This window comes from Saccoglossus kowalevskii, chromosome 5, assembly GCF_978046115.1.
Source record: "Saccoglossus kowalevskii chromosome 5, keSacKowa6.1, whole genome shotgun sequence".
Classification (NCBI taxonomy): Eukaryota; Metazoa; Hemichordata; class Enteropneusta; family Harrimaniidae; genus Saccoglossus; species Saccoglossus kowalevskii.
Genome location: NC_140645.1, coordinates 4,249,386 through 4,263,848, shown reverse-complemented (window position 1 = coordinate 4,263,848; position 14,463 = coordinate 4,249,386). Strand labels below are relative to the sequence as shown.

Genomic DNA, 14,463 nt, shown 5'->3' with positions numbered 1-14,463 from the left:
ATACTTCGGCTAGGCAACAAATCCCGGGAAAAAGTTGGTATATACGGTGAAATAAAAATGTTGATAAGCCAACTGCACGTGGTATTCCCAGCCGGTCTCCCGTGCAAGTACTAACCATGCCCGATGCAGGTTAACTTCAGTGATCGGACGAGAACTGGTGTATTCTACACTGGTTTGACAGAAGTCTGAATATTCGTCAGAATTAAATGTCGTTTAATGCTTCGACTAGGCAAAAAATCCCGGGAAAAAGTTAGTATGTACTATGGAATAAAAATGTTGATGAGAAAACTGCACGTGGTATTCCCAGAAGGTCTCCCATGTAAGTACTAACCACGCCCGATGCAGCTTAACTTCAGCGATCGGACGAGAACTGGTGTACTCTGCAATGGTTTGGCAGTAGGCTGAATATTCGTCGGAATTGGATGTAATTTAATACTTCGGCTAGGCAACAAATCCCAGGAAAAAGTTGGTATGTACGGTGAAATAAAAATGTTGATAAGCCTACTGCACGTGGTATTCCCAGCCGGTCTCCCATGCAAGTACTAACCATGCCCGATGCAGCTTAACTTCAGTGATCGGACGAGAACTGGTGTATTCTGCAATGGTTTGGCAGTAGGCTGAATATTCGTCCTAATTGTATGTCATTTAATGCTTCGTCTAGGCAAAAAATCATGGGAAAAAGTTAGCATGTAATGTGGAATAAAAATGTTGATGAGCCTGCTGCACGAGGTATTCCCAGCCGGTCTCCCGTGCAAGTACTAACCACGCCCGATGCGGCTTAGCTTCAGTGATCGGACGAGAACTGGTGTATTCTGCAATGGTTTGGCAGTAGACTGAATATTTGTCAGAATTGGATGTAATTTAATACTTCGGCTAGGCAACAAATCCCGGGAAAAAGTTGGTATGTACGGTGGAATAAAAATGTTGATAAGCCTACTGCACGTGGTATTCCCAGCAGGTCTCCTATGCTAGTACTAACCATGCCCGATGCAGATTAACTTCAGTGATCAGACGAGAACTGGTGTATTCTGCATTGGTTTGGCAGTAGGCTGAATATTCGTCGCAATTGGATGTCATTTAATGCTTCGGCTAGGCAAAAATTCATGGAAAAAAGTTAGTATGTACGGTGGAATAAAAATGTTCATCAGCCTACTGCACGTGGTATTCCCAGCCGGTCTCCCATGCAAGTACTAACCACGCCCGATGCAGCTTAACTTCAGTGATCGGACGAGAACTGGTGTATTCTGCAATGGTTTGGCCGTAGGCTGAATACTCGTCGGAATTGGATGTAATTTAATACTTCGGCTAGGCAACAAATGCCGGGAAAAAGTTGGTATGTATGGTGGAATAAAAATGTTGATAAACCTACTGCACGTTGTATTCCCAACTGATCTCCCATGCAAGTACTAAGCATGCCCAATGCAAATTAACTTCAGGTATCGGACGAGAGCTGGTGTATTCAGCATCGGTTTGGCAGTAGGCTGAATTTTCGTCGCAATTGGATGTCATTTAATGCTTCGGCTAGGCAAAAAATCATGGAAAATGTTAGTATGTACGATGGAATAAAAATGTTCATCAGCCTACTGCACGTGGTATTCCCAGCCAGTCTCCCATGCAAGTACTAACCACGCCCGTTGCAGCTTAACTTCAGTGATCGGACGAGAACAGGTGTATTCTGCAATGGTTTGGCAGTAGGCAGAATATTCGTCGGAATTGGATGTCATTTAATGCTACGGCTAGGCAAAAAAATCATAGGAAAAAGTTAGTATGTAATGTGGAATAAAAATGTTCATCAGCCTACTGCACGTGGTATTCCCAGCCCATGCAAGTACTAACCACGCCCGATGCAGCTTAACTTCAGTGATCGGACGAGAACTGGTGTGTTCTGCAATGGTTTGGCAGTAGGCTGAATATTTGTCAGAATTGGATGTCGTTTAACGTTTCGGCTAGGCAAAAAATCCCGGGGAAAAGTTAGCATGTACGGTGGAATAAAAATGTTGATAAGCCTACTGCACGTGGTATTCCCAGCCGGTCTTCCAAGCAAGTACTAACCACGCCCGATGCAGCTTAACTTCAGCGAACGGACGAGAACTGGTGTACTCTGCAATGGTTTGGCAGTAGGCTGAATATTTGTCGGAATTGGATGTAATTTAATACTTCGGCTAGGCAACAAATCCCGGGAAAAAGTTGGTATGTACGGTGAAATAAAAATGTTGATAAGCCAACTGCACGTGGTATTCCCAGCCGGTCTCCCATGCAAGTACTAACCATGCCCGATGCAGATTAACTTCAGTGATCGGACGAGAACTGGTGTATTCTGCATTGGTTTGGCAGTAGGCTGAATATTCGTCGCAATTGGATGTCATTTAATGCTTCGGCTAGGCAAAAAATCATGGAAAAAGTTAGTATGTACGATGGAATAAAAATGTTCATCAGCCTACTGCACGTGGTATTCCCAGCCAGTCTCCCATGCAAGTACTAACCACGCCCGATGCAGCTTAACTTCAGTGATCGGACGAGAACAGGTGTATTCTGCAATGGTTTGGCAGTAGGCAGAATATTCATCGGAATTGGATGTCATTTAATGCTACGGCTAGGCAAAAAAATCATAGGAAATAGTTAGTATGTAATGTGGAATAAAAATGTTGATGAGCCTACTGCACGTCGTATTCCCAGCCGGTCTCTCATGCATGTACTAACCACGCCCGGTGCAGCTAAACTTCAGGGATCGGACGAGAACTGTGTGTTCTGCAATGGTTTGGCAGTAGGCTGAATATTTGTCAGAATTGGATGTCGTTTAACGTTTCGGCTAGGCAAAAAATCCCGGGGAAAAGTTAGCATGTACGGTGGAATAAAAATGTTGATAAGCCTACTGCACGTGGTATTCCCAGCCGGTCTTCCATGCAAGTACTAACCACGCCCGATGCAGCTTAACTTCAGCGATCGGACGAGAACTTGTGTACTCTGCAATGGTTTGGCAGTAGGCTGAATATTTGTCGGAATTGGATGTAATTTAATACTTCGGCTAGGCAACAAATCACGGGAAAAAGTTGGTATATACGGTGAAATAAAAATGTTGATAAGCCAACTGCACGTGGTATTCCCAGCAGGTCTCCCATGCAAGTACTAACCATGCCCGATGCAGATTAACTTCAGTGATCGGACGAGAACTGGTGTATTCTACACTGGTTTGACAGAAGTCTGAATATTCGTCAGAATTAGATGTCGTTTAATGCTTCGACTAGGCAAAAAATCCCGGGAAAAAGTTAGTATGTACTATGGAATAAAAATGTTGATGAGAAAACTGCACGTGGTATTCCCAGAAGGTCTCCCATGTAAGTAATAACCACGCCCGATGCAGCTTAACTTCAGCGATCGGACGAGAACTGGTGTACTCTGCAATGGTTTGGCAGTAGGCTGAATATTCGTCGGAATTGGATGTAATTTAATACTTCGGCTAGGCAACAAATCCCAGGAAAAAGTTGGTATGTACGGTGAAATAAAAATGTTGATAAGCCAACTGCACGTGGTATTCCCAGCCGGTCTCCCATGCAAGTACTAACCATGCCCGATGCAGCTTAACTTCAGTGATCGGACGAGAACTGGTGTATTCTGCAATGGTTTGGCAGTAGGCTGAATATTCGTCCTAATTGTATGTCATTTAATGCTTCGTCTAGGCAAAAAATCATGGGAAAAAGTTAGCATGTAATGTGGAATAAAAATGTTGATGAGCCTACTGCACGAGGTATTCCCAGCCGGTCTCCCGTGCAAGTACTAACCACGCCCGATGCGGCTTAGCTTCAGTGATCGGACGAGAACTGGTGTATTCTGCAATGGTTTGGCAGTAGACTGAATATTTGTCAGAATTGGATGTAATTTAATACTTCGGCTAGGCAACAAATCCCGAGAAAAAGTTGGTATGTACGGTGGAATAAAAATGTTGATAAGCCTACTGCACGTGGTATTCCCAGCAGGTCTCCCATGCTAGTACTAACCATGCCCGATGCAGATTAACTTCAGTGATCAGACGAGAACTGGTGTGTTCTGCAATGGTTTGGCAGTAGGCTGAATATTTGTCAGAATTGGATGTCGTTTAACGTTTCGGCTAGGCAAAAAATCCCGGGGAAAAGTTAGCATGTACGGTGGAATAAAAATGTTGATAAGCCTACTGCACGTGGTATTCCCAGCCGGTCTCCCATGCAAGTACTAACCACGCCCGATGCAGCTTAACTTCAGCGATTGGACGAGAACTGGTGTACTCTGCAATGGTTTGGCAGTAGGCTGAATATTTGTTGGAATTGGATGTAATTTAATACTTCGGCTAGGCAACAAATCCCGGGAAAAAGTTGGTATGTACGGTGAAATAAAAATGTTGATAAGCCAACTGCACGTGGTATTCCCAGCCGGTCTGCCATGCAAGTACTAACCATGCCCGATGCAGATTAACTTCAGTGATCGGACGAGAACTGGTGTATTCGGCATTGGTTTGGCAGTAGGCTGAATATTCGACGCAATTGGATGTCATTTAATACTTCGGCTAGGCAACAAATTCATGGAAAAAAGTTAGTATGTACGGTGGAATAAAAATGTTCATCAGCCTACTGCACGTGGTATTCCCAGCCGGTCTCCCATGCAAGTACTAACCACGCCCGATGCAGCTTAACTTCAGTGATCGGACGAGAACTGGTGTGTTCTGCAATGGTTTGGCAGTAGGCTGAATATTTGTCAGAATTGGATGTCGTTTAACGTTTCGGCTAGGCAAAAAATCCCGGGGAAAAGTTAGCATGTACGGTGGAATAAAAATGTTGATAAGCCTACTGCACGTGGTATTCCCAGCCGGTCTCCCATGCAAGTACTAACCATGCCCGATGCAGATTAACTTCAGTGATCAGACGAGAACTGGTGTGTTCTGCAATGGTTTGGCAGTAGGCTGAATATTTGTCAGAATTGGATGTCGTTTAACGTTTCGGCTAGGCAAAAAATCCCGGGGAAAAGTTAGCATGTACGGTGGAATAAAAATGTTGATAAGCCTACTGCACGTGGTATTCCCAGCCGGTCTCCCATGCAAGTACTAACCACGCCCGATGCAGCTTAACTTCAGCGATTGGACGAGAACTGGTGTACTCTGCAATGGTTTGGCAGTAGGCTGAATATTTGTTGGAATTGGATGTAATTTAATACTTCGGCTAGGCAACAAATCCCGGGAAAAAGTTGGTATGTACGGTGAAATAAAAATGTTGATAAGCCAACTGCACGTGGTATTCCCAGCCGGTCTGCCATGCAAGTACTAACCATGCCCGATGCAGATTAACTTCAGTGATCGGACGAGAACTGGTGTATTCGGCATTGGTTTGGCAGTAGGCTGAATATTCGACGCAATTGGATGTCATTTAATACTTCGGCTAGGCAACAAATTCATGGAAAAAAGTTAGTATGTACGGTGGAATAAAAATGTTCATCAGCCTACTGCACGTGGTATTCCCAGCCGGTCTCCCATGCAAGTACTAACCACGCCCGATGCAGCTTAACTTCAGTGATCGGACGAGAACAGGTGTATTCTGCAATGGTTTGGCAGTAGGCAGAATGTTCATCGGAATTGGATGTCATTTAATGCTACGGCTAGGCAAAAAAATCATAGGAAATAGTTAGTATGTAATGTGGAATAAAAATGTTGATGAGCCTACTGCACGTCGTATTCCCAGCCGGTCTCTCATGCATGTACTAACCACGCCCGGTGCAGCTAAACTTCAGGGATCGGACGAGAACTGTGTGTTCTGCAATGGTTTGGCAGTAGGCTGAATATTTGTCAGAATTGGATGTCGTTTAACGTTTCGGCTAGGCAAAAAATCCCGGGGAAAAGTTAGCATGTACGGTGGAATAAAAATGTTGATAAGCCTACTGCACGTGGTATTCCCAGCCGGTCTTCCATGCAAGTACTAACCACGCCCGATGCAGCTTAACTTCAGCGATCGGACGAGAACTTGTGTACTCTGCAATGGTTTGGCAGTAGGCTGAATATTTGTCGGAATTGGATGTAATTTAATACTTCGGCTAGGCAACAAATCACGGGAAAAAGTTGGTATATACGGTGAAATAAAAATGTTGATAAGCCAACTGCACGTGGTATTCCCAGCAGGTCTCCCATGCAAGTACTAACCATGCCCGATGCAGATTAACTTCAGTGATCGGACGAGAACTGGTGTATTCTACACTGGTTTGACAGAAGTCTGAATATTCGTCAGAATTAGATGTCGTTTAATGCTTCGACTAGGCAAAAAATCCCGGGAAAAAGTTAGTATGTACTATGGAATAAAAATGTTGATGAGAAAACTGCACGTGGTATTCCCAGAAGGTCTCCCATGTAAGTAATAACCACGCCCGATGCAGCTTAACTTCAGCGATCGGACGAGAACTGGTGTACTCTGCAATGGTTTGGCAGTAGGCTGAATATTCGTCGGAATTGGATGTAATTTAATACTTCGGCTAGGCAACAAATCCCAGGAAAAAGTTGGTATGTACGGTGAAATAAAAATGTTGATAAGCCAACTGCACGTGGTATTCCCAGCCGGTCTCCCATGCAAGTACTAACCATGCCCGATGCAGCTTAACTTCAGTGATCGGACGAGAACTGGTGTATTCTGCAATGGTTTGGCAGTAGGCTGAATATTCGTCCTAATTGTATGTCATTTAATGCTTCGTCTAGGCAAAAAATCATGGGAAAAAGTTAGCATGTAATGTGGAATAAAAATGTTGATGAGCCTACTGCACGAGGTATTCCCAGCCGGTCTCCCGTGCAAGTACTAACCACGCCCGATGCGGCTTAGCTTCAGTGATCGGACGAGAACTGGTGTATTCTGCAATGGTTTGGCAGTAGACTGAATATTTGTCAGAATTGGATGTAATTTAATACTTCGGCTAGGCAACAAATCCCGAGAAAAAGTTGGTATGTACGGTGGAATAAAAATGTTGATAAGCCTACTGCACGTGGTATTCCCAGCAGGTCTCCCATGCTAGTACTAACCATGCCCGATGCAGATTAACTTCAGTGATCAGACGAGAACTGGTGTGTTCTGCAATGCTTTGGCAGTAGGCTGAATATTTGTCAGAATTGGATGTCGTTTAACGTTTCGGCTAGGCAAAAAATCCCGGGGAAAAGTTAGCATGTACGGTGGAATAAAAATGTTGATAAGCCTACTGCACGTGGTATTCCCAGCCGGTCTCCCATGCAAGTACTAACCACGCCCGATGCAGCTTAACTTCAGCGATTGGACGAGAACTGGTGTACTCTGCAATGGTTTGGCAGTAGGCTGAATATTTGTTGGAATTGGATGTAATTTAATACTTCGGCTAGGCAACAAATCCCGGGAAAAAGTTGGTATGTACGGTGGAATAAAAATGTTGATAAGCCTACTGCACGTGGTATTCCCAGCAGGTCTCCCATGCTAGTACTAACCATGCCCGATGCAGATTAACTTCAGTGATCGGACGAGAACTGGTGTATTCGGCATTGGTTTGGCAGTAGGCTGAATATTCGACGCAATTGGATGTCATTTAATACTTCGGCTAGGCAACAAATTCATGGAAAAAAGTTAGTATGTACGGTGGAATAAAAATGTTCATCAGCCTACTGCACGTGGTATTCCCAGCCGGTCTCCCATGCAAGTACTAACCACGCCCGATGCAGCTTAACTTCAGTGATCGGACGAGAACTGGTTTAATCTGCAATGGTTTGGCCGTAGGCTGAATACTCGTCGGAATTGGATGTAATTTAATACTTCGGCTAGGCAACAAATGCCGGGAAAAAGTTGGTATGTACGGTGGAATAAAAATGTTGATAAACCTACTGCACGTTGTATTCCCAACTGATCTCCCACGCAAGTACTAAGCATGCCCGATGCAAATTAACTTCAGGTATCGGACGAGAGCTGGTGTATTCAGCATCGGTTTGGCAGTAGGCTGAATTTTCGTCGCAATTGGATGTCATTTAATGCTTCGGCTAGGCAAAAAATCATGGAAAAAGTTAGTATGTACGATGGAATAAAAATGTTCATCAGCCTACTGCACGTGGTATTCCCAGCCAGTCTCCCATGCAAGTACTAACCACGCCCGATGCAGCTTAACTTCAGTGATCGGACGAGAACAGGTGTATTCTGCAATGGTTTGGCAGTAGGCAGAATATTCATCGGAATTGGATGTCATTTAATGCTACGGCTAGGCAAAAAAATCATAGGAAATAGTTAGTATGTAATGTGGAATAAAAATGTTGATGAGCCTACTGCACGTCGTATTCCCAGCCGGTCTCTCATGCATGTACTAACCACGCCCGGTGCAGCTAAACTTCAGGGATCGGACGAGAACTGTGTGTTTTGCAATGGTTTGGCAGTAGGCTGAATATTTGTCAGAATTGGATGTCGTTTAACGTTTCGGCTAGGCAAAAAATCCCGGGGAAAAGTTAGCATGTACGGTGGAATAAAAATGTTGATAAGCCTACTGCACGTGGTATTCCCAGCCGGTCTTCCATGCAAGTACTAACCACGCCCGATGCAGCTTAACTTCAGCGATCGGACGAGAACTTGTGTACTCTGCAATGGTTTGGCAGTAGGCTGAATATTTGTCGGAATTGGATGTAATTTAATACTTCGGCTAGGCAACAAATCCCGGGAAAAAGTTGGTATATACGGTGAAATAAAAATGTTGATAAGCCAACTGCACGTGGTATTCCCAGCCGGTCTCCCATGCAAGTACTAACCATGCCCGATGCAGATTAACTTCAGTGATCGGACGAGAACTGGTGTACTCTGCAATGGTTTGGCAGTAGGCTGAATATTCGTTGGAATTGGATGTCATTTAATGCTACGGCTAGGCAAAAAAATCATAGGAAAAAGTTAGCATGTAATGTGGAATAAAAATGTTGATGAGCCTGCTGCACGAGGTATTCCCAGCCGGTCTCCCGTGCAAGTACTAACCACGCCCGATGCAGCTTAGCTTCAGTGATCGGACGAGAACTGGTGTATTCTGCAATGGTTTGGCAGTAGACTGAATATTTGTCAGAATTGGATGTAATTTAATACTTCGGCTAGGCAACAAATCCCGAGAAAAAGTTGGTATGTACGGTGGAATAAAAATGTTGATAAGCCTACTGCACGTGGTATTCCCAGCAGGTCTCCCATGCTAGTACTAACCATGCCCGATGCAGATTAACTTCAGTGATCAGACGAGAACTGGTGTATTCTGCATTGGTTTGGCAGTAGGCTGAATATTCGTCGCAATTGGATGTCATTTAATGCTTCGGCTAGGCAAAAATTCATGGAAAAAAGTTAGTATGTACGGTGGAATAAAAATGTTCATCAGCCTACTGCACGTGGTATTACCAGCCGGTCTCCCATGCAAGTACTAACCACGCCTGATGCAGCTTAACTTCAGTGATCGGACGAGAACTGGTCTATTCTGCAATGGTTTGGCCGTAGGCTGACTACTCGTCGGAATTGGATGTAATTTAATACTTCGGCTAGGCAACAAATGCCGGGAAAAAGTTGGTATGTACGGTGGAATAAAAATGTTGATAAACCTACTGCACGTTGTATTCCCAACTGATCTCCCATGCAAGTACTAAGCATGCCCAATGCAAATTAACTTCAGGTATCGGACGAGAGTTGGTGTATTCAGCATCGGTTTGGCAGTAGGCTGAATTTTCGTCGCAATTGGATGTCATTTAATGCTTCGGCTAGGCAAAAAATCATGGAAAATGTTAGTATGTACGATGGAATAAAAATGTTCATCAGCCTACTGCACGTGGTATTCCCAGCCAGTCTCCCATGCAAGTACTAACCACGCCCGATGCAGCTTAACTTCAGTGATCGGACGAGAACAGGTGTATTCTGCAATGGTTTGGCAGTAGGCAGAATATTCGTCGGAATTGGATGTCATTTAATGCTACGGCTAGGCAAAAAAATCATAGGAAAAAGTTAGTATGTAATGTGGAATAAAAATGTTCATCAGCCTACTGCACGTGGTATTCCCAGCCAGTCTCCCATGCAAGTACTAACCACGCCCGATGCAGCTTAACTTCAGTGATCGGACGAGAACTGGTGTGTTCTGCAATGGTTTGGCAGTAGGCTGAATATTTGTCAGAATTGGATGTCGTTTAACGTTTCGGCTAGGCAAAAAATCCCGGGGAAAAGTTAGCATGTACGGTGGAATAAAAATGTTGATAAGCCTACTGCACGTGGTATTCCCAGCCGATCTCCCATGCAAGTACTAACCACGCCCGATGCAGCTTAACTTCAGCGATCGGACGAGAACTGGTGTACTCTGCAATGGTTTGGCAGTAGGCTGAATATTTGTCGGAATTGGATGTAATTTAATACTTCGGCTAGGCAACAAATCCCGGGAAAAAGTTGGTATGTACGGTGAAATAAAAATGTTGATAAGCCAACTGCACGTGGTATTCCCAGCCGGTCTCCCATGCAAGTACTAACCATGCCCGATGCAGATTAACTTCAGTGATCGGACGAGAACTGGTGTATTCTGCATTGGTTTGGCAGTAGGCTGAATATTCGTCGCAATTGGATGTCATTTAATGCTTCGGCTAGGCAAAAAATCATGGAAAAAGTTAGTATGTACGATGGAATAAAAATGTTCATCAGCCTACTGCACGTGGTATTCCCAGCCAGTCTCCCATGCAAGTACTAACCACGCCCGATGCAGCTTAACTTCAGTGATCGGACGAGAACAGGTGTATTCTGCAATGGTTTGGCAGTAGGCAGAATATTCATCGGAATTGGATGTCATTTAATGCTACGGCTAGGCAAAAAAATCATAGGAAATAGTTAGTATGTAATGTGGAATAAAAATGTTGATGAGCCTACTGTACGTCGTATTCCCAGCCGGTCTCTCATGCATGTACTAACCACGCCCGGTGCAGCTAAACTTCAGGGATCGGACGAGAACTGTGTGTTCTGCAATGGTTTGGCAGTAGGCTGAATATTTGTCAGAATTGGATGTCGTTTAACGTTTCGGCTAGGCAAAAAATCCAGGGGAAAAGTTAGCATGTACGGTGGAATAAAAATGTTGATAAGCCTACTGCACGTGGTATTCCCAGCCGGTCTTCCATGCAAGTACTAACCACGCCCGATGCAGCTTAACTTCAGCGATCGGACGAGAACTTGTGTACTCTGCAATGGTTTGGCAGTAGGCTGAATATTTGTCGGAATTGGATGTAATTTAATACTTCGGCTAGGCAACAAATCCCGGGAAAAAGTTGGTATATACGGTGAAAAAAAAATGTTGATAAGCCAACTGCACGTGGTATTCCCAGCCGGTCTCCCATGCAAGTACTAACCATGCCCGATGCAGATTAACTTCAGTGATCGGACGAGAACTGGTGTATTCTACACTGGTTTGACAGAAGTCTGAATATTCGTCAGAATTAGATGTCGTTTAATGCTTCGACTAGGCAAAAAATCCCGGGAAAAAGTTAGTATGTACTATGGAATAAAAATGTTGATGAGAAAACTGCACGTGGTATTCCCAGAAGGTCTCCCATGTAAGTACTAACCACGCCCGATGCAGCTTAACTTCAGCGATCGGACGAGAACTGGTGTACTCTGCAATGGTTTGGCAGTAGGCTGAATATTCGTCGGAATTGGATGTAATTTAATACTTCGGCTAGGCAACAAATCCCAGGAAAAAGTTGGTATGTACGGTGAAATAAAAATGTTGATAAGCCTACTGCACGTGGTATTCCCAGCCGATCTCCCATGCAAGTACTAACCATGCCCGATGCAGCTTAACTTCAGTGATCGGACGAGAACTGGTGTATTCTGCAATGGTTTGGCAGTAGGCTGAATATTCGTCCTAATTGTATGTCATTTAATGCTTCGTCTAGGCAAAAAATCATGGGAAAAAGTTAGCATGAAATGTGGAATAAAAATGTTGATGAGCCTACTGCACGAGGTATTCCCAGCCGGTCTCCCGTGCAAGTAATAACCACGCTCGATGCAGCTTAACTTCAGTGATCGGACGAGAACTGGTGTATTTTGCAATGGCTTGGCAGTAGGCTGAATGTTCGTCCGAATTGTATGTCGTTTAATGCTTCGGCTATGCAAACAATCCCGGGAAAATGTTAGTATGTACGGTGGAATAAAAATGTTGATGAGCCTAATGCACGTGGTATTCCCAGCAGGTCTCCCATGCTAGTACTAACCATGCCCGATGCAGATTAACTTCAGTGATCAGACGAGAACTGGTGTATTCTGCATTGGTTTGGCAGTAGGCTGAATATTCGTCGCAATTGGATGTCATTTAATGCTTCGGCTAGGCAAAAATTCATGGAAAAAAGTTAGTATGTACGGTGGAATAAAAATGTTCATCAGCCTACTGCACGTGGTATTCCCAGCCGGTCTCCCATGCAAGTACTAACCACGCCCGATGCAGCTTAACTTCAGCGATCGGACGAGAACTGGTGTACTCTGCAATGGTTTGGCAGTAGGCTGAATACTCGTCGGAATTGGATGTAATTTAATACTTCGGCTAGGCAACAAATCCCAGGAAAAAGTTGGTATGTACGGTGAAATAAAAATGTTGATAAGCCAACTGCACGTGGTATTCCCAGCCGGTCTCCCATGCAAGTACTAACCATGCCCGATGCAGATAAACTTCAGTGATCGGACGAGAACTGGTGTATTCTGCATTGGTTTGGCAGTAGGCTGAATATTCGTCGCAATTGGATGTCATTTAATGCTTCGGCTAGGCAAAAATTCATGGAAAAAAGTTAGTATGTACGGTGGAATAAAAATGTTCATCAGCCTACTGCACGTGGTATTCCCAGCCGGTCTCCCATGCAAGTACTAACCACGCCCGATGCAGCTTAACTTCAGTGATCGGACGAGAACTGGTTTAATCTGCAATGGGTTGGCCGTAGGCTGATCACTCGTCGGAATTGGATGTAATTTAATACTTCGGCTAGGCAACAAATGCCGGGAAAAAGTTGGTATGTACGGTGGAATAAAAATGTTGATGAGAAAACTGCACGTGGTATTCCCAGAAGGTCTCCCATGTAAGTACTAACCACGCCCGATGCAGCTTAACTTCAGCGATCGGACGAGAACTTGTGTACTCTGCAATGGTTTGGCAGTAGGCTGAATATTTGTCGGAATTGGATGTAATTTAGTACTTCGGCTAGGCAACAAATCCCGGGAAAAAGTTGGTATATACGATGAAAAAAAAATGTTGATAAGCCAACTGCACGTGGTATTCCCAGCCGGTCTCCCATGCAAGTACTAACCATGCCCGATGCAGATTAACTTCAGTGATCGGACGAGAACTGGTGTATTCTACACTGGTTTGACAGAAGTCTGAATATTCGTCAGAATTAGATGTCGTTTAATGCTTCGACTAGGCAAAAAATCCCGGGAAAAAGTTAGTATGTACTATGGAATAAAAATGTTGATGAGAAAACTGCACGTGGTATTCCCAGAAGGTCTCCCATGTAAGTACTAACCACGCCCGATGCAGCTTAACTTCAGCGATTGGACGAGAACTGGTGTACTCTGCAATGGTTTGGCAGTAGGCTGAATATTCGTCGGAATTGGATGTAATTTAATACTTCGGCTAGGCAACAAATCCCAGGAAAAAGTTGGTATGTACGGTGAAATAAAAATGTTGATAAGCCTACTGCACGTGGTATTCCCAGCCGGTCTCCCATGCAAGTACTAACCATGCCCGATGAAGCTTAACTTCAGTGATCGGACGAGAACTGGTGTATTCTGCAATGGTTTGGCAGTAGGCTGAATATTCGTCCTAATTGTATGTCATTTAATGCTTTGTCTAGGCAAAAAATCATGGGAAAAAGTTAGCATGTAATGTGGAATAAAAATGTTGATGAGCCTACTGCACGAGGTATTCCCAGCCGGTCTCCCGTGCAAGTACTAACCACGCCCGATGCGGCTTAGCTTCAGTGATCGGACGAGAACTGGTGTATTCTGCAATGGTTTGGCAGTAGACTGAATATTTGTCAGAATTGGATGTAATTTAATACTTCGGCTAGGCAACAAATCCCGAGAAAAAGTTGGTATGTACGGTGGAATAAAAATGTTGATAAGCCTACTGCACGTGGTATTCCCAGCAGGTCTCCCATGCTAGTACTAACCATGCCCGATGCAGATTAACTTCAGTGATCAGACGAGAACTGGTGTATTCTGCATTGGTTTGGCAGTAGGCTGAATATTCGTCGCAATTGGATGTCATTTAATGCTTCGGCTAGGCAAAAATTCATGGAAAAAAGTTAGTATGTACGGTGGAATAAAAATGTTCATCAGCCTACTGCACGTGGTATTCCCAGCCGGTCTCCCATGCAAGTACTAACCACGCCCGATGCAGCTTAACTTCAGCGATCGGACGAGAACTGGTGTACTCTGCAATGGTTTGGCAGTAGGCTGAATACTCGTCGGAATTGGATGTAAT

At 44.2% G+C, this 14,463-nt stretch overlaps 1 non-coding gene and 59 pseudogenes across 1 annotated transcript; all 60 read right to left on the bottom strand.

Moving 5' to 3' along the window:
* Window positions 1-66: 66 nt before the first annotated feature.
* LOC146743974 (5S ribosomal RNA) lies at window positions 67-186 on the bottom strand (annotated as a pseudogene).
* A 96-nt stretch (window positions 187-282) lies between these two features.
* LOC146743973 (5S ribosomal RNA) lies at window positions 283-402 on the bottom strand (annotated as a pseudogene).
* A 96-nt stretch (window positions 403-498) lies between these two features.
* On the bottom strand, window positions 499-618 carry LOC146743972 (5S ribosomal RNA; annotated as a pseudogene).
* A 96-nt stretch (window positions 619-714) lies between these two features.
* Window positions 715-834, bottom strand: LOC146743971 (5S ribosomal RNA; annotated as a pseudogene).
* A 96-nt stretch (window positions 835-930) lies between these two features.
* Window positions 931-1,050, bottom strand: LOC146743970 (5S ribosomal RNA; annotated as a pseudogene).
* A 96-nt stretch (window positions 1,051-1,146) lies between these two features.
* LOC146743969 (5S ribosomal RNA) lies at window positions 1,147-1,266 on the bottom strand (annotated as a pseudogene).
* Window positions 1,267-1,577: 311 nt separating this feature from the next.
* LOC146743968 (5S ribosomal RNA) lies at window positions 1,578-1,697 on the bottom strand (annotated as a pseudogene).
* A 97-nt stretch (window positions 1,698-1,794) lies between these two features.
* Window positions 1,795-1,907, bottom strand: LOC146743967 (5S ribosomal RNA; annotated as a pseudogene).
* Window positions 1,908-2,003: 96 nt separating this feature from the next.
* On the bottom strand, window positions 2,004-2,123 carry LOC146743966 (5S ribosomal RNA; annotated as a pseudogene).
* A 96-nt stretch (window positions 2,124-2,219) lies between these two features.
* On the bottom strand, window positions 2,220-2,339 carry LOC146743965 (5S ribosomal RNA; annotated as a pseudogene).
* Window positions 2,340-2,434: 95 nt separating this feature from the next.
* LOC146743964 (5S ribosomal RNA) lies at window positions 2,435-2,554 on the bottom strand (annotated as a pseudogene).
* A 312-nt stretch (window positions 2,555-2,866) lies between these two features.
* Window positions 2,867-2,986, bottom strand: LOC146743963 (5S ribosomal RNA; annotated as a pseudogene).
* Window positions 2,987-3,082: 96 nt separating this feature from the next.
* LOC146743962 (5S ribosomal RNA) lies at window positions 3,083-3,202 on the bottom strand (annotated as a pseudogene).
* A 96-nt stretch (window positions 3,203-3,298) lies between these two features.
* LOC146743961 (5S ribosomal RNA) lies at window positions 3,299-3,418 on the bottom strand (annotated as a pseudogene).
* Window positions 3,419-3,514: 96 nt separating this feature from the next.
* On the bottom strand, window positions 3,515-3,634 carry LOC146743960 (5S ribosomal RNA; annotated as a pseudogene).
* Window positions 3,635-3,730: 96 nt separating this feature from the next.
* On the bottom strand, window positions 3,731-3,850 carry LOC146743959 (5S ribosomal RNA; annotated as a pseudogene).
* Window positions 3,851-3,946: 96 nt separating this feature from the next.
* Window positions 3,947-4,066, bottom strand: LOC146743958 (5S ribosomal RNA; annotated as a pseudogene).
* A 96-nt stretch (window positions 4,067-4,162) lies between these two features.
* LOC146743957 (5S ribosomal RNA) lies at window positions 4,163-4,282 on the bottom strand (annotated as a pseudogene).
* Window positions 4,283-4,378: 96 nt separating this feature from the next.
* On the bottom strand, window positions 4,379-4,498 carry LOC146743956 (5S ribosomal RNA; annotated as a pseudogene).
* Window positions 4,499-4,595: 97 nt separating this feature from the next.
* LOC146743955 (5S ribosomal RNA) lies at window positions 4,596-4,715 on the bottom strand. The gene has a single exon (XR_014929653.1). It is a non-coding gene; the product is annotated as a 5S ribosomal RNA (ribosomal RNA).
* Window positions 4,716-4,811: 96 nt separating this feature from the next.
* Window positions 4,812-4,931, bottom strand: LOC146743954 (5S ribosomal RNA; annotated as a pseudogene).
* A 96-nt stretch (window positions 4,932-5,027) lies between these two features.
* Window positions 5,028-5,147, bottom strand: LOC146743953 (5S ribosomal RNA; annotated as a pseudogene).
* A 96-nt stretch (window positions 5,148-5,243) lies between these two features.
* LOC146743952 (5S ribosomal RNA) lies at window positions 5,244-5,363 on the bottom strand (annotated as a pseudogene).
* Window positions 5,364-5,460: 97 nt separating this feature from the next.
* Window positions 5,461-5,580, bottom strand: LOC146743951 (5S ribosomal RNA; annotated as a pseudogene).
* A 312-nt stretch (window positions 5,581-5,892) lies between these two features.
* LOC146743950 (5S ribosomal RNA) lies at window positions 5,893-6,012 on the bottom strand (annotated as a pseudogene).
* A 96-nt stretch (window positions 6,013-6,108) lies between these two features.
* On the bottom strand, window positions 6,109-6,228 carry LOC146743949 (5S ribosomal RNA; annotated as a pseudogene).
* Window positions 6,229-6,324: 96 nt separating this feature from the next.
* On the bottom strand, window positions 6,325-6,444 carry LOC146743948 (5S ribosomal RNA; annotated as a pseudogene).
* Window positions 6,445-6,540: 96 nt separating this feature from the next.
* LOC146743947 (5S ribosomal RNA) lies at window positions 6,541-6,660 on the bottom strand (annotated as a pseudogene).
* Window positions 6,661-6,756: 96 nt separating this feature from the next.
* On the bottom strand, window positions 6,757-6,876 carry LOC146743946 (5S ribosomal RNA; annotated as a pseudogene).
* Window positions 6,877-6,972: 96 nt separating this feature from the next.
* Window positions 6,973-7,092, bottom strand: LOC146743945 (5S ribosomal RNA; annotated as a pseudogene).
* Window positions 7,093-7,188: 96 nt separating this feature from the next.
* LOC146743944 (5S ribosomal RNA) lies at window positions 7,189-7,308 on the bottom strand (annotated as a pseudogene).
* Window positions 7,309-7,404: 96 nt separating this feature from the next.
* LOC146743943 (5S ribosomal RNA) lies at window positions 7,405-7,524 on the bottom strand (annotated as a pseudogene).
* Window positions 7,525-7,621: 97 nt separating this feature from the next.
* Window positions 7,622-7,741, bottom strand: LOC146743942 (5S ribosomal RNA; annotated as a pseudogene).
* Window positions 7,742-8,052: 311 nt separating this feature from the next.
* LOC146743941 (5S ribosomal RNA) lies at window positions 8,053-8,172 on the bottom strand (annotated as a pseudogene).
* A 312-nt stretch (window positions 8,173-8,484) lies between these two features.
* LOC146743940 (5S ribosomal RNA) lies at window positions 8,485-8,604 on the bottom strand (annotated as a pseudogene).
* Window positions 8,605-8,700: 96 nt separating this feature from the next.
* On the bottom strand, window positions 8,701-8,820 carry LOC146743939 (5S ribosomal RNA; annotated as a pseudogene).
* A 97-nt stretch (window positions 8,821-8,917) lies between these two features.
* LOC146743938 (5S ribosomal RNA) lies at window positions 8,918-9,037 on the bottom strand (annotated as a pseudogene).
* Window positions 9,038-9,133: 96 nt separating this feature from the next.
* LOC146743937 (5S ribosomal RNA) lies at window positions 9,134-9,253 on the bottom strand (annotated as a pseudogene).
* A 96-nt stretch (window positions 9,254-9,349) lies between these two features.
* On the bottom strand, window positions 9,350-9,469 carry LOC146743936 (5S ribosomal RNA; annotated as a pseudogene).
* Window positions 9,470-9,780: 311 nt separating this feature from the next.
* Window positions 9,781-9,900, bottom strand: LOC146743935 (5S ribosomal RNA; annotated as a pseudogene).
* Window positions 9,901-9,997: 97 nt separating this feature from the next.
* Window positions 9,998-10,117, bottom strand: LOC146743934 (5S ribosomal RNA; annotated as a pseudogene).
* Window positions 10,118-10,213: 96 nt separating this feature from the next.
* LOC146743933 (5S ribosomal RNA) lies at window positions 10,214-10,333 on the bottom strand (annotated as a pseudogene).
* Window positions 10,334-10,429: 96 nt separating this feature from the next.
* On the bottom strand, window positions 10,430-10,549 carry LOC146743932 (5S ribosomal RNA; annotated as a pseudogene).
* A 95-nt stretch (window positions 10,550-10,644) lies between these two features.
* On the bottom strand, window positions 10,645-10,764 carry LOC146743931 (5S ribosomal RNA; annotated as a pseudogene).
* A 312-nt stretch (window positions 10,765-11,076) lies between these two features.
* On the bottom strand, window positions 11,077-11,196 carry LOC146743930 (5S ribosomal RNA; annotated as a pseudogene).
* A 96-nt stretch (window positions 11,197-11,292) lies between these two features.
* On the bottom strand, window positions 11,293-11,412 carry LOC146743929 (5S ribosomal RNA; annotated as a pseudogene).
* A 96-nt stretch (window positions 11,413-11,508) lies between these two features.
* Window positions 11,509-11,628, bottom strand: LOC146743928 (5S ribosomal RNA; annotated as a pseudogene).
* Window positions 11,629-11,724: 96 nt separating this feature from the next.
* On the bottom strand, window positions 11,725-11,844 carry LOC146743927 (5S ribosomal RNA; annotated as a pseudogene).
* A 96-nt stretch (window positions 11,845-11,940) lies between these two features.
* Window positions 11,941-12,060, bottom strand: LOC146743926 (5S ribosomal RNA; annotated as a pseudogene).
* A 96-nt stretch (window positions 12,061-12,156) lies between these two features.
* LOC146743925 (5S ribosomal RNA) lies at window positions 12,157-12,276 on the bottom strand (annotated as a pseudogene).
* A 96-nt stretch (window positions 12,277-12,372) lies between these two features.
* LOC146743924 (5S ribosomal RNA) lies at window positions 12,373-12,492 on the bottom strand (annotated as a pseudogene).
* Window positions 12,493-12,588: 96 nt separating this feature from the next.
* On the bottom strand, window positions 12,589-12,708 carry LOC146743923 (5S ribosomal RNA; annotated as a pseudogene).
* A 96-nt stretch (window positions 12,709-12,804) lies between these two features.
* On the bottom strand, window positions 12,805-12,924 carry LOC146743922 (5S ribosomal RNA; annotated as a pseudogene).
* Window positions 12,925-13,020: 96 nt separating this feature from the next.
* LOC146743921 (5S ribosomal RNA) lies at window positions 13,021-13,140 on the bottom strand (annotated as a pseudogene).
* A 96-nt stretch (window positions 13,141-13,236) lies between these two features.
* Window positions 13,237-13,356, bottom strand: LOC146743920 (5S ribosomal RNA; annotated as a pseudogene).
* A 96-nt stretch (window positions 13,357-13,452) lies between these two features.
* On the bottom strand, window positions 13,453-13,572 carry LOC146743919 (5S ribosomal RNA; annotated as a pseudogene).
* A 96-nt stretch (window positions 13,573-13,668) lies between these two features.
* LOC146743918 (5S ribosomal RNA) lies at window positions 13,669-13,788 on the bottom strand (annotated as a pseudogene).
* A 96-nt stretch (window positions 13,789-13,884) lies between these two features.
* LOC146743917 (5S ribosomal RNA) lies at window positions 13,885-14,004 on the bottom strand (annotated as a pseudogene).
* A 96-nt stretch (window positions 14,005-14,100) lies between these two features.
* On the bottom strand, window positions 14,101-14,220 carry LOC146743916 (5S ribosomal RNA; annotated as a pseudogene).
* A 96-nt stretch (window positions 14,221-14,316) lies between these two features.
* LOC146743915 (5S ribosomal RNA) lies at window positions 14,317-14,436 on the bottom strand (annotated as a pseudogene).
* Window positions 14,437-14,463: the final 27 nt, after the last annotated feature.